Here is a 23,110-nt window from a genome sequence, read left to right as displayed (position 1 = left end):
CTACCTAGGTGTCTAGCTGGTTTCTGGGACTACCTAGGTGTCTTGCTTTTTTCTGGTACTACCTAGGTGTCTAGCTGGTTTCTGGTACTACCAAGGTGTCTAGCTGGTTTCTGGTACTACCCAGGTGTCTAGCTGGTTTCTGGTACTACCTAGGTGTCTAGCTGGTTTCTGGTACTACCCAGGTGTCTAGCTGGTTTCTAGTACTGCATACGTGTCTAGCTGGTTTCTGGTACTACCTAGGTTTTCTAGCTGGTTTCTGGTACTACCTAGGTGTCTAGCTGGTTTCTAGTACTACCTAGATGTCTAGTTGGTTTCTGGTACTACCAAGGTGTTTAGCTGGTTTCTGGTACTACCGAAGTGTCTAGCTGGTTTCTGGTACTACCCAGGTGTCTAGCTGGTTTCTGGTACTACCTAGGTGTCTAGCTGGTTTCTGGTACTACCTAGGTGTCTAACTGGTTTCTGGTACTACCTAGGTGCCTAGCTGGTGTCTGGTACTACCGAGGTGTCTAGCTGGTTTCTGGTACTACCAAGGTGTCTAGCTGGTTTCTGGTACTACCTAGGTGTCTTGCTTGTATCTGGTACTACCGAGGTGTCTAGCTGGTTTCTGGTACTACCGAGGAGTCTAGTTTATTTCTGGTACTACCTATGTGACTAGCTGGTGTCTGGTACTACCGACGTGTCTGGCTGGTTTCTGGTACTATCCAGGTGTCTAGCTGGTTTCTGGTACTACCTAGGTTTCTACCGGATTTCTGGTACTACCAAGGTCTCTAGCTGGTTTCTGGTACTACCTAGGTGTCTAGCTGGTTTCTGGCACTACCTAGGTGTCTACCTGGTTTCTGGTACTACATAGGTGTCCAGCTGGTTTCTGGTACTACCCAGGTGTCTAGATGGTTTCTGTTACTAACGAGGTGTCTAGCTGGTTTCTGGTACTACCTAGGTGTCTATCTGGTTTCTGGTACTACCGAGGTGTCTAGCTGGTTTTTGGTACTACCGACTTGTCTAGCTGGTTTCTGGTATTACCGAGGTGTCTAGCTGGTTTTTGGTACTAACTAGGTGTTTAGCCGGTTTCTGGTACTACCGAGGTGTCTAGCTGGTTTCTGGTACTACCGAGGTGTCTATCTAGTTTCTGGTACTACCTAGGCTGGTTTCTGGTACTACTACCTAGGTGTCTAGTGTCTAGCTGGTTTCTGGTACTACCGAGGTGTAAATGGTTTCTGGCACTACCGAGGTGTCTATCTGGTTTCTGGTACTACCGAGGTGTCTATCTGGTTTCTGGTACTATCGAGGTGTCTAGCTGGTTTCTGGTGCTACCGAGGTGTCTAGGTGGTTTCTGGTACTACCGAGGTGTCTATCTGGTTTCTGGCACTACCGAGGTGTCTTTCTGGTTTCTGGTACTACCGATGTGTCTGGCTGGTTTCTGGTACTACTGAGGTGTCTAGCTGGTTCCTGGTAGTACCGAGGTATCTAGCTGGTTTCTGGTACTACCGAGGTGTCTAGGTGGTTTCTGGTACTACCGAGGTGTCTAGCTGGTTTCTGGTACTACCGAGACGCCTAGGTGGTTTCTGGTACTACCTAGGTGTCTAGCTGGTTTTTGGTACTACCTAGGTGTCTAGCTGGTTTCTGGTACTACCGAGGTGTCTATCTAGTTTCTGGCACTACCTAGGTGTCTAGCTGGTTTCTGGTACTATCGAGGTGTCTATCTAGTTTCTTTTACTACCGAGGTGTCTATCTGGTTTCTGGCACTACCTAGGTGTTTATCTGGTTTCTGGCACTACCGAGGTGTGTATCTAGTTTCTGGTACTACCGAGGTGTCTATCTGGTTTCTGGCACTACCGAGGTGTCTAGCTGGTTTCTGGTACTACCTAGGTGTCTAGCTGGTTTCTGGTACTACCGAGGTGTCTATCTAGTTTCTGGTACTACCGAGGTGTCTAGCTGAATTCTGGTACTACCGAGGTGTCTATCTGGTTTCTGGCACTACCGAGGAGTCTAGCAGGTTTCTGGTACTACCGAGGTTTCTAGCTGAATTGTGGTACTACCTAGGTGTCTCTCTGGTTTCTGGTACTACCGAGGTGTCTATCTGGTTTCTGGCACTACCGAGGTGTCTAGCTGGTTTCTGGTACTACCTAGGTGTCTAGCTGGTTTCTGGTACTACCGAGGTGTCTAGCTGGTTTCTGGTACTACCGAGGTGTCTATCTGGTTTCTGGTACTACCTAGGTGTCTAGCTGGTTTCTGGTACTACCGAGGTGTCTATCTGGGTTCTGGTACTACCGAGGTGTCTATCTGGTTTCTGGTACTACCGAGATATCTTGCTGGTTTCTGGTACTACCTAGGTGTCTAGCTGAATTCTGGTACTACCGAGGTGTCTATCTGGTTTCTGGTACGACCGAGGTGTCCATCTGGTTTCTGGTACTACCGAGGTGTCTAGCTGAATTCTGGTACTACCGATGTGTCTATCTGGTTTCTGGTACTACCTAGGTGTCTAGCTGGTTTCTGGTACTACCGAGGTGTCTAGCTGGTTTCTGGTACTACCGAGGGGTCTATCTGGTTTCTGGTACTACCGAGGTGTCTAGCTGGTTTCTGGTACTACCGAGGTGTCTAGCTGGTTTCTGGTACTACCGATCTGTCTAGCTTGTTTCTGGTGCTACCGAGGAGTCTATCTGGTTTCTGGCACTACCGAGGTGTCTAGCTGGTTTCTGGTACTACCGAGGTGTCTAGCTGATTTTTGGTACTACCGAGGTGTCTAGCTGGTTTCTGGTACTACCGAGGTGTCTGGCTGGTTTCTGGTACTACTGAGGTGTCTAGCTGGTTTCTGGTAGTACCGAGGTATCTATCTGGTTTCTGGTACTGCCGAGGTGTCTAGCTGATTTTTGGTACTACCAAGGTGTCTAGCTGGTTTCTGGTACTACCGAGGTGTCTAGCTGGCGCTACCGAGGTGTTTGGTGGTACTACCGAGGTGTCTAGCTGGTTTCTGGTACTACCGAGGTGTCTAGCTGAATTCTGGTTTCTGGTACTACTGGTAGGTGTCTAGCTGGTTTCTGGTCTACCGAGGTGTCCATCTGGTTTCTGGTACTACCGAGGTAGCTGAATTCTACTACCGATGTGTCCATCTGGTTTCTGGTACTACCTAGGTGTCTAGCTGGTTTCTGGTACTACCGAGGTGTCTAGCTGGTTTCTGATACTACCGAGGGGTCTATCTGGTTTCTGGTACTACCGAGGTGTCTAGCTGGTTTCTGGTACTACCGAGGTGTCTAGCTGGTTTCTGGTACTACCGAGGTGTCTAGCTGGTTTCTGGTACTACCGAGGTGTCTAGCTGGTTTCTGGTACTACCAAGGTGTCTAGCTGGTTTCTGGTACTACCGAGGTGTCTAGCTGGTTTCTGGTACTACCGAGGTGTCTAGCTGGTTTCTGGTACTACGGAGGTGTCTAGCTGGTTTCTGGTACTACTGAGGTGTCTAGCTGGTTTCTGGTACTACCGAGGTATCTATCTGGTTTCTGGTACTGCCGAGGTGTCTAGCTGATTTTTGGTACTACCAAGGTGTCTAGCTGGTTTCTGGTACTACCGAGGTGTCTATCTGGTTTCTGGCGCTACCGAGGTGTCTAGCTGGTTTCTGGTACTACCGAGGTGTCTATCTGGTTTCTGGCGCTACCGAGGTATCTAGCTGGTTTCTGGTGCCACTGAGGTGTCTAGCTGGTTTTTGGTACTACCTTGGTGTCTAGCTGGTTTCTGGTACTACCAAGGTGTCTAGCTGGTTTCTAGTAAAATGGAGCTGTCTATGTGTTATCTAGTACAACACAGTTGCCTAGACGTTGTCTGTAGTAATCATCTTCTCCCACCAAGGCAGGATGACCCAACAAAGAGGACACATTCTCCATCATTTACTCAATCACTGTCTTGCCAGCACGCTGCTGGCAACTAAGTGCTATGTAGGAAAACACCGGTAAGCTAGCGGAAGACACTGTTCAGATGACCAAAAGCTCCCGCTGCGGGTTATCATATGACTAACCCGCGTCAGGAAACATTTGTCCTGTTTCCTGATAAACCTACCTAAGATAAGATAAGATAAGATTTCGTTCGGATTTTTAACCCCGGAGGGTTAGCCACCCAGGATAACCCAAGAAAGTCAGTGCGTCATCGAGGACTGTCTAACTTATTTCCATTGGGTCCTTAATCTTGTCCCCCAGGATGCGACCCACACCAGTCGACTAACACCCAGGTACCTATTTGCTGCTAGGTGAACAGGACAACAGGTGTAAGGAAACGTGTCGAAATGTTTTCACCCGCCGGGAATCGAACCCGGGCCCTCCGTGTGTGAAGCGGGAGCTTTAGCCACCGGGCCACGTAATCATGTTTTGCATAGCAGGACTAAGAGCAGAGACACAACCTCCAGTTGTACCGCATGCACCATAGTTGAGAGTAAAGAATAACAATATGATATCTGAAACACCACAAATTTTGACTATATGACACTTATTTCTGGGTATTTTGAGTATTATGGAAGGTGCGTGTAGAACAATTTGATATCATATCATTTTGAATTTGAAATTACATGAATTCTGGAAGCTGCACGACTTCATGTACCGTAGATATGCCAGTAGCATTATGTCATTGATGTCAGCTAGGACTGTATCCTGTTGTCCTGTTCACCTAGCAGCAAATAGGTATCTGGGTGTTAGTCGACTGGCGTGGGTCGCATCCTGGGGGACAAGATTGAGGACCACAATGGAAGTAAGACAGTCCTCGATGACGCACTGACTTTCTTGAGTTATCCTGTGTGGCTAACCCTCCTGGGTTAAAAATCCGAACGAAATCTTATCTTCTTTCAGGACAGGACCAAAGTTTGGATACAGGCACATTAATGAACCTCCTTTGTCTTCCTGTGTTTACGATGCCAGAAACACGAGACTTCGAGTTGCCTACATATCAAATTCCTGAACCAAGTCTGAATGTTAACGAGGTGCTGCAAGCTCCTGTTCCTGTCTGCAAGTGCTGAGGACGGCCGAAAAAATAGTACTTTGCCTGCTAGGACAACACCTAGTACTTTTCCTGCTAGGACACCTAGTACTTTGCCTGCTAGGACAACATCTAGTACTTTGCCTGCTAGGACAACTAGTACTTTTCCTGCTAGGACAACACCTAGTACTTTTCCTGCTAGGACAACACCTAGTACTTTTCCTGCTAGGACAACACCTAGTACTTTGCCTGCTAGGACAACACCTAGTACTTTGCCTGCTAGAAAAACACTTAGTACTTTGCCTGCTAGGACAACACCTAGTACTTTGCCTGCTAGGACAACACCTAGTACTTTGCCTGCTAGGACAACACCTAGTACTTTGCCTGCTAGGACAACACCTAGTACTTTGCCTGCTAGGACAACACCTAGTACTTTGCCTGCTAGGACAATACCCAATACTTCGCCTGCTAGGACAACACCTAGTACTTTGCCTGCTAGGACAATACCCAATACTTCGCCTGCTAGGACAACACCTAGTACTTTGCCTGCTAGGACAACATCTAGTACTTTGCCTGCTAGGACAACACCTAGTACTTTGCCTGCTAGGACAATACCCAATACTTCGCCTGCTAGGACAACACCTAGTACTTTGCCTGCTAGGACAATACCCAATACTTCGCCTGCTAGGACAACACCTAGTACTTTGCCTGCTAGGACAATACCCAATACTTCGCCTGCTAGGACAACACCTAGTACTTTGCCTGCTAGGACAACACCTAGTACTTTACCTGCTAGGACAATACCTAATACTTCGCCTGCTAGGACAACACCTAGTACTTTGCCTGCTAGGACAACACCTAGTCAACATCGAACACTGTAGAACTACTGGGCGCCAGGAGACACAAACCCATGAACAGCGGAAATTAAATAATTATCACCTGATTGTTTGTGTTGTGTAGTCTTGTGTTACGTTACTGTTGTAATGTACACTGTAACATGATGTTATGTTGGTCAGTGGTGAATGATAATCCATCTCTAGTGAAAGAACAAAGAGGCTCTCACCCCTGGCTTCAGTGGTACCCTGACGCATGTTAACTGATCTGTTGTAGGTCAATGTTTAAAACAGTTTGAACTCTAGCTCAAGGCCCTTCAATGCCAGTTCATCATTAATATTTAGCTACCGGAGTTCATTGCGATGCAGGGTATGTATGTATACTCAGCCATGGCTTCAACCTCAAACTAGATTAAAGGTATCGTCCTGCTGAGTAACCAGTTAGCAGGACTTGAGTCCGTTAGGTGGGAAGTACAGTGCCTTAACTCTGAAGGATGGTTGGGGTTGTGGTCCAGGTAGTGGGAAGTACAGTGCCTGCACTCTGAACCATGAGAAGGGGTATTGTGGTCCTGGTAGCGGGAAGTACAGTGCCTGCACTCTGAACCATGAGAAGGGGTATTGTGGTCCTGGTAGCGGGAAGTACAGTGCCTGCACTCTGAACCATGAGAAGGGGTATTGTGGTCCTGGTAGCGGGCACTCTGAGAGAAGGGGTATTGTGGTCCTGGTAGTACAGCCTGCACTCTGAACCATGAGAAGGGGTATTGTGGTCCTGGTAGCGGGAAGTACAGTGCCTGCACTCTGAACCATGAGAAGGGGTATTGTGGTCCTGGTAGCGGGAAGTACAGTGCCTGCACTCTGAACCATGAGAAGGGGTATTGTGGTCCTGGTAGCGGGAAGTACAGTGCCTGCACTCTGAACCATGAGAAGGGGTATTGTGGTCCTGGTAGCGGGAAGTACAGTGCCTGCACTCTGAACCATGAGAAGGGGTATTGTGGTCCTGGTAGCGGGAAGTACAGTGCCTGCACTCTGAACCATGAGAAGGGGTATTGTGGTCCTGGTAGCCATGAGAAGGGGTATTGTGGTCCTGGTAGTACAGTGCCTGCACTCTGAACCATGAGAAGGGGTATTGTGGTCCTGGTAGCGGGAAGTACAGTGCCTGCACTCTGAACCATGAGAAGGGGTATTGTGGTCCTGGTAGCGGGAAGTACAGTGCCTGCACTCTGAACCATGAGAAGGGGTATTGTGGTCCTGGTAGCGGGAAGTACAGTGCCTGCACTCTGAACCATGAGAAGGGGTATTGTGGTCCTGGTAGCGGGAAGTACAGTGCCTGCACTCTGAACCATGAGAAGGGGTATTGTGGTCCTGGTAGCGGGAAGTACAGTGCCTGCACTCTGAACCATGAGAAGGGGTATTGTGGTCCTGGTAGCGGGAAGTACAGTGCCTGCACTCTGAACCATGAGAAGGGGTATTGTGGTCCTGGTAGCGGGAAGTACAGTGCCTGCACTCTGAACCATGAGAAGGGGTATTGTGGTCCTGGTAGCGGGAAGTACAGTGCCTGCACTCTGAACCATGAGAAGGGGTATTGTGGTCCTGGTAGCGGGAAGTACAGTGCCTGCACTCTGAACCATGAGAAGGGGTATTGTGGTCCTGGTAGCGGGAAGTACAGTGCCTGCACTCTGAACCATGAGAAGGGGTATTGTGGTCCTGGTAGCGGGAAGTACAGTGCCTGCACTCTGAACCATGAGTAGGGGTGTTGCATTTCACTGGGTCATCGTGGGATCATGATGTCTGCACTTCTGGAAACACAATTAGGACGCAAGTAATGGTGAATGTGTTTCCCTATCTGGGTCACTCTGCCCTGTATAGGATTGATAGGGCAACAATCAGAGAGAGCTTTGTACTCAGATATGTGTGGGACTGAGGGAGATTTACAACCAGAAAAACAGCTTTATATTCAGAGTTGTGTATAATTGACGGGGTTTACAGAGATACAGCTTCATACTCAGAGTTGTGTGGGATTGAGGGGGGCATTATATTGTTTCCTACCCTCTTAGATTCTATCATACTCACACTTAACGCTGCATATTATTCCACTTGTTTCTCACTCTAACGCTGAAAAAACATTTCCTAACATTTCTTTAACTCATCTGCTGTATTAGCTTCCACTTTTGCCCTCTAGATGACTCACGAAATCGTAATGACACGATTGCAAACAAACCATACCCCGGCCGGGATTGAACCCGCGGTCAGAGAGTCTCAAAACTCCAGACCGTCGTGTTAGCCACTGGACCAGCTAGCCACAATAAGATTCGTCCAACTAGGTATATTTCTACACCATAGGAAGGTTAGCATAGGCCACCACTGTGACCACAAATGCAAGTTGGAGATTCGTCTGTAAAAACTTGCATTTGTGGTCACAGTGGTGCCTGTGCTAACCTTCCTATGGTGTAGAAATATACCTAGTTGGACGAATCTTATTGTGGCTAGCTGGTCCAGTGGCTAACACGACGGTCTGGAGTTTTGAGACTCTCTGACCGCGGGTTCAATCCTGGCCGGGGTATGGTTTGCCCTCTAGCCTTGCACCTCGCATTTCAGACAGCATGTACCTGTCAGCTCTGTCGAATCCTCAGAGTATCTTATACGTCGTTATCATGTCTCTCCTGAGCCTTCTCTCTTTCAAAGCTGGTGTATATTAGTGAAAGGTGAGAATTGATTTGGGACTCTTTACGTACCAATGTATCATTTTTAAGCAAAAAATTGGGATATTTTCTTCCATAGTATGTAAATGTCTTGAAGGTGTTATTCGGTACATATGCAACTCTGGTGATATGTTCGCTGTAGTGACTACTCAAAGATCCTTCTTGTTACTCGCTTTTGTGTAGTTTCTTCTCCCTCGGTTCATGTTCTGTATCTGTTCGTCTTCTCTCTCTTTCCAGTGACTTTGACTACTTTTGTAGCCTGTCCAAGGCTTCTTGTAGCCTGTCCAAGGCTTCTTGTAGCCTGTCCAAGGCTTCTTGTAGCCTGGCCAAGGCTTCTTGTAGCCTGTCCAAGGCTTCTTGTAGCCTGGCCAAGGCTTCTTGTAGCCTGTCCAAGGCTTCTTGTAGCCTGTCCAAGGCTTCTTGTAGCCTGTCCAAGGCTTCTTGTAGCCTGTCCAAGGCTTCTTGTAGCCTGTCCAAGGCTTCTTGTAGCCTGGCCAAGGTTTCTTGTAGCCTGGCCAAGGCTTCTTGTAGCCTGGCCAAGGCTTCTTGTAGCCTGTCCAAGGCTTCATGTAGCCTGGCCAAGGCTTCTTGTAGCCTGTCCAAGGCTTCTTGTAGCCTGTCCAAGGCTTCTTGTAGCCTGTCCAAGGCTTCTTGTAGCCTGTCAAAGGCTTCTTGTAGCCTGTCCAAGGCTTCTTGTAGCCTGTCCAAGGCTTCTTGTAGCCTGTCCAAGGCTTCTTGTAGCCTGGCCAAGGCTTCTTGTAGCCTGTCCAAGGCTTCTTGTAGCCTGTCCAAGGCTTCTTGTAGCCTGTCCAAGGATTCTTGTAACCTGTCCAAGGCTTCTTGTAGCCTGTCCAAGGCTTCTTGTAGCCTGTCCAAGGCTTCTTGTAGCCTGTCCAAGGCTTCTTGTAGCCTGTCCAAGGCTTCTTGTAGCCTGTCTAAGGCTTCTTGTAGCCTGTCTAAGGCTTCTTGTAGCCTGTCCAAGGCTTCTTGTAGCCTGTCCAAGGCTTCTTGTAGCCTGTCTAAGGCTTCTTGTAGCCTGTCCAAGGCTTCTTGTAGCCTGTCTAAGACTTCTTGTAGCCTGTCCAAGGCTTCTTGTACCCTGTCCAAGGTTCCTTGTAGCCTGTCCAAGGTTTCTTGCAGCCTGTCCAAGGCCTCTTGTAGCCTGTCCAAGGCTTCTTGTAGCCTGTCCAAGGTTTCTTGTAGCCTGTCTAAGGCTTCTTGGGGCCTGTCCAAGGCTTCTTGTACCCTGTCCAAGGTTTCTTGTAGCCTAAGGCTTCTTGTAGCCTGTCCAAGGATTCTTGTAGCCTGTCCAAGGCTTCTTGTAGCCTGTCTAAGACTTCTTGTAGCCTGTCCAAGGTTTCTTGTAGCCTGTCCAAGGCTTCTTGTAGCCTGTCCAAGGTTCCTTGTAGCCTGTCTAAGGCTTCTTGTAGCCTGTCTAAGGATTCTTGTAGCCTGTGCAAGGCTTCTTGTAGCCTGGCCAAGGCTTCTTTTAGCCTGTCCAAGGCTTCTTGTAGCCTAAGGCTTCTTGTAGCCTGTCCAAGGCTTCTTGTAGCCTGTCCAAGGCTTCTTGTAGCCTGTCCAAGGCTTCTTGTAGCCTGTCCAAGGCTCCTTGTAGCCTGTCTAAGGCTTCTTGTAGCCTGTCCAAGGCTTCTTGTAGCCTGTCTAAGACTTCTTGTAGCCTGTCCAAGGCTTCTTGTAGCCTAAGGCTTCTTGTAGCCTGTCCAAGGCTTCTTGTAGCCTGTCCAAGGTTTCTTGTAGCCTGTCTAAGGCTTCTTGTAGCCTATCCAAGGCTTCTTGTAGCCTGTCCAAGGCTCCTTGTAGCCTGTCTAAGGCTTCTTGTAGCCTGTCCAAGGCTTCTTGTAGCCTGTCCAAGGCTTCTTGTAGCCTGTCCAAGGCTTCTTGTAGCCTGTCTAAGGCTTCTTGTAGCCTGTCCATGGCTCCTTGTAGCCTGTCTAAGGCTTCTTGTAGCCTGTCCAAGGCTCCTTGTAGCCTGTCCATGGCTCCTTGTAGCCTGTCTAAGGCTTCTTGTAGCCTGTCCAAGGCTTCTTGTAGCCTGTCCAAGGCTTCTTGTAGCCTACCTAAGACTTCTTGTAGCCTGTCCAAGGCTTCTTGTAGCCTGTCCATGGCTCCTTGTAGCCTGTCTAAGGCTCCTTGTAGCCTGTCTAAGGCTTCTTGTAGCCTGTCCAAGGCTTCTTGTAGCCTGTCCAATGCTTCTTGTAGCCTGTCCATGCCTCCTTGTAGCCTGTCTAAGGCTTCTTGTAGCCTGTCCAAGGCTTCTTGTAGCCTGTCCAAGGCTTCTTGTAGCCTGTCCAAGGCTTCTTGTAGCCTGTCCAAGGCTTCTTGTAGCCTGTCTAAGGCTTCTTGTAGCCTGTCCAAGGCGTCTTGTAGCCTGTCTAAGACTTCTTGTAGCCTGTCCAAGGCTTCTTGTAGCCTGTCTAAGGCTTCTTGTAGCCTGTCTAAGGCTTCTTGTAGCCTGTCTAAGGCTTCTTGTAGCCTGTCTAAGGCTTCTTGTAGCCTGTCCAAGGCTCCTTGTAGCCTGTCCATGGCTCTTTGTAGCCTGTCTAAGGCTTCTTGTAGCCTGACCAAGGCTCCTTGTAGCCTGTCTAAGGCTTCTTGTAGCCTGTCCAAGGCTCCTTGTAGCCTGTCCAAGGCTCCTTGTAGCCTGTCTAAGGCTTCTTGTAGCCTGTTCAAGGCTCCTTGTAGCCTGTCCAAGGCTCCTTGTAGCCTGTCTATGGCTCCTTGTAGCCTGTCTAAGACTTCTTGTAGCCTGTCCAAGGCTCCTTGTAGCCTGTCTAAGGCTTCTTGTAGCCTGTCCAAGGCTCCTTGTAGCCTGTCTAAGGCTTCTTGTAGCCTGTCCAAGGCTTCTTGTAGCCTGTCCAAGGCTTCTTGTAGCCTGTCCAAGGCTCCTTGTAGCCTGTTCAAGGCTCCTTGTAGCCTGTCCATGGCTCCTTGTAGCCTGTCTTAAGACTTCTTGTAGCCTGTCCAAGGCTCCTTGTAGCCTGTCTAAGACTTCTTGTAGCCTGTCTAAGGTTTCTTGTAGCCTGTCTAAGGCTTCTTGTAGCCTGTCTAAGGCTTCTTGTAGCCTGTCTAAGGCTTCTTGTAGCCTGTCTAAGGCTTCTTGTAGCCTGTCCAAGGCTCCTTGTAGCCTGTCCATGGCTCCTTGTAGCCTGTCTAAGGCTTCTTGTAGCCTGACCAAGGCTCCTTGTAGCCTGTCTAAGGCTTCTTGTAGCCTGTCCAAGGCTTCTTGTAGCCTGTCCAAGGCTCCTTGTAGCCTGTCTAAGGCTTCTTGTAGCCTGTCCAAGGCTCCTTGTAGCCTGTCCAAGGCTCCTTGTAGCCTGTCTATGGCTCATTGTAGCCTGTCTAAGACTTCTTGTAGCCTGTCCAAGGCTCCTTGTAGCCTGTCTAAGGCTTCTTGTAGCCTGCCCAAGGCTTCTTGTAGCCTGTCCAAGGCTCCTTGTAGCCTGTCCAAGGCTCCTTGTAGATTGTCCAAGGCTCCTTGTAGACTGTCCATGGCTCCTTGTAACCTGTCTAAGACTTCTTGTCGCCTGTACAAGGCTCCTTGTAGCCTGTCTAAGGCTTCTTGTAGCCTGTCCAGGGCTCCTTGTAGCCTGTCTAAGGCTTCTTGTAGTCTGTCTAAGGCTTCTTGTAGCCTGTCCAAGGCTTCTTGTAGCCTGTCCAAGGCTCCTTGTAGCCTGTCTAAGGCTTCTTGTAGCCTGTCCAAGGCTCCCTGTAGCCTGTCCAAGGCTCCTTGTAGCCTGTCCATGGCTCCTTGTAGCCTGTCTAAGGCTTCTTGTAGCCTGACCAAGGTTCCTTGTAGCCTGTCTAAGGCTTCTTATAGCCTGTCCAAGGCTTCTTGTAGCCTGTCCAAGGCTCCTTGTAGCCTGTCTAAGGCTTCTTGTAGCCTGTCCAAGGCTCCTTGTAGCCTGTCCAAGGCTCCTTGTAGCCTGTCTATGGCTCCTTGTAGCCTGTCTAAGACTTCTTGTAGCCTGTCTAAGGCTTCTTGTAGCCTGTCTAAGACTTCTTGTAGCCTGTCCAAGGCTTCTTGTAGCCTGTCTAAGGCTTCTTGTAGCCCGCCTCATCTTTACCTCTCTCTCTCTCTCTCTCTCTCTCTCTCTCTCTCTCTCTCTCTCTCGTTGCATAATTCTGCAGCCTAACCCTTGCAGAAATCAATTACGGTGAATTAGAACGTAAAAGTGAGTGACAGTGACAGTGACAGTGACAGTGACAGTGACTACAGTGAAATGCATCAGAGAAGCAAGCACTTAAACAAGCACTTAAACAAGCACTTAAACAAGCCAACACGCACTAAAACAGTTTTGCTTATTTTCCTTGTTTGCGTCTCGGTCCAGTAGACCTGATTCCCGTTTTCTAAATTATGGTAATTCGAGCGGCAGCACTAAACCCTCGGGGGTCAAACAGCGCCTGCGGAATGGAGGGTTAATCAGCTTTGATCCGAGGAAGGGGAAACGTGACAGAGCTCTACAGGCGAAGCGTAACTTGAGAGAGCTCTACAGGCGAAGCGTAACTTGATAGAGCTCTAAACAGAGTGAAACGAATTGATGAAGCTCTATACAGTGAAACATGACTTGATAAAGCTCTACACAGTGAAACACGACTTGATAAAGCTCTACACAGTGAAACACGACTTGATAAAGCTCTACACAGTGAAACATGACTTGATAAAGCTCTACACAGTGAAACACCACTTGATAAAGCTCTACACAGTGAAACACCACTTGATAAAGCTCTACACAGTGAAACACCACTTATAAAGCTCTACACAGTGAAACACCACTTGATAAAGCTCTACACAGAGTAAAACACGACTTAATAAAGCTCTACTCAATGAAACACGACTTGATAAAGCTCTACACAGTGAAACACGACTTGATAAAGCTCTACACAGTGAAACACCACTTGATAAAGCTCTACACAGTGAAACACCACTTATAAAGCTCTACACAGTGAAACACCACTTGATAAAGCTCTACACAGAGTAAAACACGACTTAATAAAGCTCTACTCAATGAAACACGACTTGATAAAGCTCTACACAGTGAAACACGACTTGATAAAGCTCTACACAGTGAAACACGACTTGATAAAGCTCTACACAGTGAAACAACTTGATAAAGCTCTACACAGTGAAACACAACTTGATAAAGCTCTACACAGTGAAACACGACTTGATAAAGCTCTACACAGTGAAACATGACTTGATAAAGCTCTACACAGTGAAACACGACTTGATAAAGCTCTACACAGTGAAACACGACTTGATAAAGCTCTACACAGCGAAACACAACTTGATAAAGCTCTACACGGTGAAACACGACTTGATAAAGCTCTACACAGTGAAACATGACTTGATAAAGCTCTACAGTGAAACACGACTTGATAAAGGTCTACACAGTGAAACACGACTAGATAAAGCTCTACACAGTGAAACAACTTGATAAAGCTCTACACAGTGAAACACAACTTGATAAAGCTCTACACAGTGAAACACGACTTGATAAAGCTCTACACAGTGAAACATGACTGGATAAAGCTCTACACAGTGAAACACGACTTGATAAAGCTCTACACTGTGAAACATGACTTGATAAAGCTCTACACAGTGAAACACGACTTGATAAAGCTCTACACAGTGAAACACGACTTGATAAAGCTCTTCACAGTAAAACATGACTTGATAAAGCTCTACACAGTGAAACACGACTTGATAAAGCTCTACACAGCAAAACACAACTTGATAAAGCTCTACACAGTGAAACACAACTTGATAAAGCTCTACACAGTGAAACACAACTTGATAAAGCTCTACACAGTGAAACACGACTTGATAAAGCTCTACACAGTGAAACACAACTTGATAAAGCTCTACACAGTGAAACACGACTTGATAAAACTCTACACAGTGAAACACAACTTGATAAAGCTCTACACAGTGAAACACGACTTGATAAAGCTCTACACAGTGAAACACGACTTGATAAAGCTCTACACAGTGAAACACAACTTGATAAAGCTCTACACAGTGAAACACGACTTGATAAAGCTCTACACAGTGAAACACAACTTGATAAAGCTCTACACAGTGAAACACGACTTGATAAAGCTCTACACAGTGAAACACGACTTGATAAAGCTCTACACAGTGAAACACGACTTGATAAAGCTCTACACAGTGAAACACGACTTGATAAAGCTCTACACAGTGAAACACGACTTGATAAAGCTCTACACAGTGAAACACGACTTGATAAAGCTCTACACAGTGAAACACTTGATAAAGCTCTACACAGTGAAACACGACTTGATAAAGCTCTACACAGTGAAACACGACTTGATAAAGCTCTACACAGTGAAACACGAATTGATAAAGCTCTACACAGTGAAACACGACTTGATAAAGCTCTACACAGTGAAACACGACTTGATAAAGCTCTACACAGTGAAACACGACTTGATAAAGCTCTACACAGTGAAACACGAATTGATAAAGCTCTACACAGTGAAACACGACTAGATAAAGCTCTACACAGTGAAACACGACTTGATAAAGCTCTACACAGTGAAACACGACTTGATAAAGCTCTACACAGTGAAACACGAATTGATAAAGCTCTACACAGTGAAACACGACTTGATAAAGCTCTACACAGTGAAACACGACTTGATAAAGCTCTACACAGTGAAACACTTGATAAAGCTCTACACAGTGAAACACAACTTGATAAAGCTCTACACAGTGAAACACGACTTGATAAAGCTCTACACAGTGAAACACAACTTGATAAAGCTCTACACAGTGAAACACGACTTGATAAAGCTCTACACAGTGAAACAACTTGATAAAGCTCTACACAGTGAAACACGACTTGATAAAGCTCTACACAGTGAAACACGAATTGATAAAGCTTTACACAGTGAAACACGACTTGATAAAGCTCTACACAGTGAAACACGACTTGATAAAGCTCTACACAGTGAAACACAACTTGATAAAGCTCTACACAGTGAAACATGATAAATCTCTACACAGAGTGAAACACGACCCAAAATAACAAGTTTTACCTATTCGGCACGACATATATATATATATATATATATATATATATATATATATAAATATATATATATATATATATATATAATATATACATATATATAATATATATATATATATAATATATATATATATGTCGTGCCGAATAGGCAGAACTTGCCATCTTGGCTTAAATAGCAACGCTCATCTTGCCATATAGGGCAAGTGAAAATTTGTGTATGCAATAATTTCGCCAAAATCATTCTGAACCTAACGAAAAAAATATATTTCACTGTGTTTGTTTAGTATTAAATTATTGTAAACAAATCTAAAATATATTTAGTTGGGTTAGGCTAAAATAAATTGTTCTTGTTATAATAAGGTTAGGTAAGTTTTCTAAGTTCCTTTTGGTGCAAAATTATAAATTTTTACATCAACATTAATGAAAAAAATATATCTTCAAACGTATAAAAAAAAATTTCAGAAAGGACTTAATTTTAAATGAGTTCTTGCTAATTGACCAGTTTTACATATTCGGCACGACATATATATATATATATATATATATATATATATATATATATATATATATATATATATATATATATATATATATATATATATATATATATATAGATATATATATATATATATATATATATATATATATATATATATATATATATATATATATATATATATATATATATATATATATATATAAGTCCCTGGTTATGCAGAACGTTGCGGGCAAATTAAGTTCATTTTTTCCCCAGGATGCGACCCACACCAGTCGACTACCACCCATGTACCTATTTACTATTAGGTGAACATGGACAGCAGGTGTCTTAAGGAAACACGCTCCAATGTACTCGCCGCGTGCGCTACCATATTTAGAACTTTACAGTGTAGAAAGGTTGAGAATACTCTTGACCTGGTACGTGGGGCTGTGTCCTGAATATAAACAGCACCAGTGTAGAACCCTGGTTTAGTCAAGTGGTATTGTACAGTATTCTGCTTATAACCGTGGCAACTTGGGTTCGATTCCCGGGCAGGGCGAGAAGTATAAACAAGTCTCCTTACACTTGCTGCACCTAGTCAACTAACGGTAAATAGGTACTTTGATGTTAGATGACTGATGTGGGCTCTATCCTAGGGTGTGGTAATATATGACCTTTGAAATAAACTGAGGTAAGATAACGCTTAGCTGAGGTAGGATAACAACTCTTAGCTAGTAAATAAGCTGATATAAGATAACTTTTAGCAATTAAATGAGCTGAGGTAGGATAACAGTTCTTAGACTGTCAACCTGATAACCCAAACAGTAATAAGGACACAGTATGCATCTTAATTTAAATGTGATTTTTGAGTGGCAGTGGCACTTACCCGTGTTGATGTCGAAGAAATAAAAGGTTTTTATTGAAAAAACCTGTGGGTATCCTTATGACCGTCTCTGGATCATATCTTACGTGGATTTAGAAAACACAACCGGTTCTGGTTTCCCCTTGGGGAATGATGTGTACTAATGCTGATTTTTCAAGGGAAACGCATTATCCAACCTGGTCAACACAAGCCTGAACGTACTCACATGAATCACCCTCCCCCCACACACGCGTACACGCACACGCGCACACATGCACACACACACACACGGGGTAGAGAGCGTAGAGACACCGTGTAAGACGCACACAGCACCAAGGCTCGGCTGGCACTGACATACACACACAAGTGAATGGACTTAAACTCCCCCTTAGCTGTTTGAGGGTCGGGGGACCTGGGGGGGAAAGAAGGATTAAACCCCCCTCTATTGGCATCTATCATAAAATCAAATCCTCTTACTGGGCAAAATTAGTTTCTTATAAACATTAGCCGCCAAAAATTAAAAAAAAATAATCCCCGAAAGTAAAAGTGAAAGTACAAATCTATGTAGATTTATTTTATATTATTTGGGGTTACATTTGCGAGTTGGAAGTTTTTTGTAGGTGTTTAATGCTGGTCTGATGTGGTTGAAGAAATGTTTCGTGTGAAAGTAGCGAGTTATAGCCACGAGTCGTGTTATAACCACGAGTACTTGACAAGGACGCTAGCATGGTGAATGTGTTCAACTCAGAGACATCCCCAGTGTAGCACCTTCACTCCCCACCCACACCCACACCTTCACCCACACATGTGAAGGATCAGGTAATGTGACTGGAGAAGGAAGGAGGATAGCTCATTAGGAATGACCAGGAAGTCTTTGAGGAACTGAACTAAAGATTTAGGGAGGTGTTCTCAGTGCAGTCAGGAACACTGCCAGAGACCCAAATTGGGAGAGTGCACCAACGAGTGCTAGATACATCGAAGGCGAAGGGGCAGACATCTCTCTGTGGATTTTGAATGAGGGATCAAGGAACTGTGTGAACCAGTAGCAGTGATCTTCAGCAAGTCACCTGAAACAGGCCAGTTGCCAGAAGTCGGGAAAACAGTGAACGTTGTTTCAGTATTTAAAGTGGACAAACAGGCGGCATTGAACTACAAACCAGTGTCACTAACCCTAATATTTAAAGAAGGGGACGGGTAGATGGCACTGAACTACAGACCAGTGTCACTAACGTGCATAGTATGTAATGTTATGGAAAAGAATATCAGAATAGTGGATCACCTGGAACGGAGGGGACTTATACACAACCACTAGCACGATCTTCGAGATGGTAAATCCTGTCTCACAAATCTGCCAAAGCTCTTTGACAACGTAACGAAAGTTAGAGAGAGAGATGGATGGACTGCATGTTTTTGGACTGTAAGAAAGCGTTCGATACAGTATACCAGAGACTGGGAAAAAAGCTAGAGGAGGAGGAGGCAGGAATAACAGGAAAAACACTACAGTGGATCAAGGAATGCGATATAGGAAGGAAACAACGAGTTATCACCAGGGTGGGACGTGACGAGTGGGGTTCCGTAAGGATCATTACTTGAATCAGTACTATTTCTTGTGAATATAAACGACATGACAAAGAAAATTGAGTCAGAAGTGTCCCTGTTCGCACATGATGTGAAACTAATGAGGAGAAAGACTACAAACTTCAAATGGGTCTCGACAAGTTGCAAGATTGACTAACAAGTGGCTATCAGAATTTAACCCTAGCAAATGCCAAGTTATGAAGATCGGGGAAGGCCATAACGACCAGAAACAGAGTACGGGCTCGGGATGACACAGACAGCAAACCTCCGTGAAAGAGAAGAACCTTAGGGTGGACAGTTTCGAGCATTTTTACCTGAGGTTCACGTGAGTTAAATAAGACTGCAGCAGACGCAAGACTGGCGAAGTTAAGAGTAGCTTTCGGAAACCTCAATGAGGAGGTATTCACTACCTTACACACTGCATATGTCAGGCCCATCTTAGAGTATGCAGCACCAGTATGGAACCCGTATCTGATAAAGCAAGTAAAAAACAGGCTGGAAAAAGTGCAAAGATGCAAAGATTTGCAACGAAACTAGTCTCAGAGCTGAGGGTAAGAGCTATGAGAAGTTAGAGGAACTAAATCTGACGACATTAGAGGACTAGAGATGACATAATTACAACTTCCAAAATAATAAAAGGCACTGACAGGGTAGATAAGAGTGAGTGTTGGAGAGGCGGGTCTCAGGTACACGAGGGCACAGCTGGAAGTTAAAAACACATGCGTCACAGGGATGTTAGGAAATACTTCTTTAGACTTAGAGTGTCCAGGAAGTGGCACGACCTAGACAGTGAAATGGTAGAGGCGGGATCTGTACATAGTTTTAACAATAGGAATGATAGGGTCATGCAATCAGGAGTTGAACCAGTAGTGGCCAGAGGAGAGGCGGGGCCAGGAGCTGAGATTTAATCATTGCAATCACAGATGGGTGAGTACAGTTACGTGAGTACCCATACCTTCACCCACACCAACCCCTCATCCACAGTCACCTACACCCACACACTCACCTACACCCGCACGTTTACCCTCATCCACACCCACACCTTCAATTATACCCACATCCTTCACCCACACTCACCGACACCCACACTCTCACCTACACTTACCACTACACTCATCCACACCCACATCACCTACACCCACAGCGTCACTCACACTTACACTACCACCTCTGTACCTCAGAATTGTTGCTCAGCCGTTGTTCAACTGTTCAGCTAAATCAACCCTTCAACGAAGATACCTTGATGCTGATGAAGGGCTCTTGATCCAAGGAATTGAAGCCACCTTACCTTCCTTGAATCAAATCTGATTACCTCTCATTCCCCAGGCGCTCAACGCTGAACCTTTGCAGGTTTAACGCTTCTCTATGAAAGTAACAATAATAATAATAATAATAATAATAATAATAATAATAATAATAATAATAATAATAATAATAATAATAATAATAATAATAATAATAATAATCCTAGGTAGTAGGTTGGTAGACAGCAACCGCCCAGGGAGGTACTACCGTCCTGCCAAGTGAGTGTAAAACGAAAGCCTGTAATTGTTTTACATGATGGTAGGATTGCTGGTGTCTTTTGTCTGTCTCATAAACATGCAAGGTTTCAGGTACGTCTTGCTACTTCTACTTACACTTAGGCCACACTACACATACATGTACAAGCATATATATACACACCCATCTGGGTTTTCTTCTATTTTCTTTCTAGTTCTTGTTTATTCCCTCTTATCTCCATGGGGAAGTGGAACAGAATTCTTCCTCCGTAAGCCATGCGTGTTGTAAGAGGCGACTAAAATGCCGGGAGCAAGGGACTAGTAACCCCTTCTCCCGTATAAATTATTAAATTTAAAAGAGAAACTTTCGTTTTTCTTTTTGGGCCACCCTGCCTTGGTGGGATACGGCCGGTGTGTTGAAAGAAAATAATAATGTTTATTTAATATTTCCGTCAAACTCTTTACATCAGGTCCACTAATAAAGTGGAAGGAGGCGAGGAATGGATAGATCGAGGAGAGGAATGAACAGATGAAGAGGGATGGATAGATAGAGAGGATAAGTGGATAGTTAAAGGTTGACCATACGTGGAAGGTAGCCCTCAAGGTGAAGTAGAGGACGAGGAGGAGGAGGGGGAGGCGAAGGAGGAGGAGGAGGAGAGCAAGAAGAGAAGTTAGAGACAGTGGAGGGAGAACCAACACACAGTGATAGGTTGATACATTAGCAATATCTTCATTAATTATTTCAAAAGAAACAGATAGTGAATGAACACAACAGAAGAACAAGATAACATCCGTGTCTGATGCCTCTCCCAGCTAGTGTCGTCTTACCTCATTATCCATTCACTGGAACACCCGATGCGCTATGAAATATGCAATCCTGACCAACTCTTCCCACTCAGATCACTCATGTCACATGTCGACTGGACAATACGATAGCCGAGATGCAGATAAAACAGAATTCTGAATTTGTATCCCTATTGGTGCAGGGATGAGCTGTTGTAAATTGATGGCTAGACAAGTACTGCAAAGAACTTGCAATCCCATTCAAGATAATTTCTATGGCTAGCGTGATATGTACGCCAGGGATGAGGTGCATCTCTCGGGCAGAGGTGGTAGCATTAGCCACCTCTGCAGAGGTCGTTGCTGAGTTGTCTAGGACTTTAAGGGAGTTAATCACTCGTCGACCTCTACTGTCTCTCATTGTTTGTTGACCATTTCTTATGCTTTTATTAGTAACTATGTGATCGACAATCATATTTTTTGGAACATTTTCGTGAGGTATCTTGGCGATCTTTGCTACTTGCATACTCGTGCTGCAATTTATTTGTTTCCCACACACCCATAACTACCTTCTGTCACTAAGATCTTTACTAATAGTAGGAGCATTAGAAATAAGATACACGAACCAATATTAATTGCATACACAGGAAGCATTGATATTATTATTATAACAGAGATCTACTTCAACCTGCAAGATAGAGGAAGACGTAAATGCCACATGCAAGGCTGTATATTATTCTACACCGATAGGGTAAACAGGAAGGGTGGTGGAGTGGCGATGTATGTCAGAGATAATTTAAATGTTGCATTATACAAGATATAAAAGCTTAATCTAGGACAGTGCATTCATTTGGCTACAGTGTCTCAAGGGGCATGAAAAGCTAATCAAGACACCACTTTGAGGCACCTCTTCCGTAATAGCTAACTTAGCAAGTAATCTCTCACCCCTCTGTACTTACTTTTGAACAAAGTCAACACTGATAAACTTCCTCCTCTGTTATTGCATCATCCAGTGGTTCCTTGTCGTCTATGTTGCTAATGCATTTCACTCAACACTTGGTGACGACAGCGTTCTCAAACCCTGGCTCACATACGCTCTTGAAATCATACATTCCCATGTCACCAAATTGCGGTTGTTTCCGCCAGCCATGAAGTAATCTTCGCAACTCTGAACCTTGCACATACACACACATCCTAGTGATATAAACACGCTATTTACATAAGCAACAAGACTCTTGTCACTCCGAAAGCACAGAATCTACATTCGCTTTCACACAAGCACAGGAAATGCTTCCTCATAGTTAGACTGGGCAGTCAGGTGATACCCACTTATTGCAACCTTTCCTACCACATTCTCTCTGCATATCATCTCTCCCACACCACTATATAATGCCCTTTTTTCTAGCTTTCTTTGGGCTGGGAGTATTATTATTATTGGAGAGCGCTAAAACCGTAGGGATTATGCAGCGTCTGTGGGGGGAGATGGAAGGCACTCAGGTTCACTTCAAGGAGCTAGAGCACAGATCCAGTTCCCTACATCAAGAGCCCCTCACCAGCGTCAAGGAACCTCCCTTGAGAGGCCTGCGTTAGAGCTGATAAAGCTCTTTTGGTAAACATTTCCCTCTGATAAATGCCCGGAACTGTACATAGTATTTCTGTATCCACAGATGGAATGGGTTTGACGAGATAGGATCCCCTGCACAGATGGAAATGTTGAGCAGAGACGCCCCCTATACAGAAGAAGGCGAAGTGTCACAGAGCTGCTGAGAGGGGCCAATATATCTGAAATACGAAGGGAGGCACTGGTTAATGAAATTGCAAATATCGAACTTAAGCTGAAGGAATCTTACAGGAGACAAGAATCGCAGAAAGAACTAAAAGCCTTAAAGGAAACTGAAAAAAAATTCTTCTCTTATGCAAAATCTAAGGGAAAAACATCCAGTATTGGGCCGCTGCTTAGGCGGGATGGGACATACACAGATGACAGCCAAGATATGAGTGAGATACTCGAGTCCCAATATGACTCAGTGTTCACCGAGCCGCTACCCAGACTAAGGGTCGACAATCCAAATGAATTCTTTATGAACGAGGCCCAAAATTTGGTCATCTTAAAAATCTCGGATATTATCCTAACTCTACAAGACTTTTAAAAGGCAATAAATGACATGCCCATGCACTCTGCCCCAGGCCCAGACTCGTGGAACTCCGTGTTTATCAAGAACTGCAAGAAACCCCTATCGCGTGCCTTCAGCATTTTATGGAGAGGGAGCATGGACACAGGGGTCATCCTACACACACTAAAAACAACAGACATAGCCCCACTCCACAAAGGTGGCAGTAAAGTAATTGCAAAGAACT

Source organism: Cherax quadricarinatus, chromosome 81, assembly GCF_038502225.1.
Source record: "Cherax quadricarinatus isolate ZL_2023a chromosome 81, ASM3850222v1, whole genome shotgun sequence".
Lineage (NCBI taxonomy): Eukaryota > Metazoa > Arthropoda > Malacostraca > Decapoda > Parastacidae > Cherax > Cherax quadricarinatus.
This window is presented reverse-complemented; position numbering follows the sequence as displayed.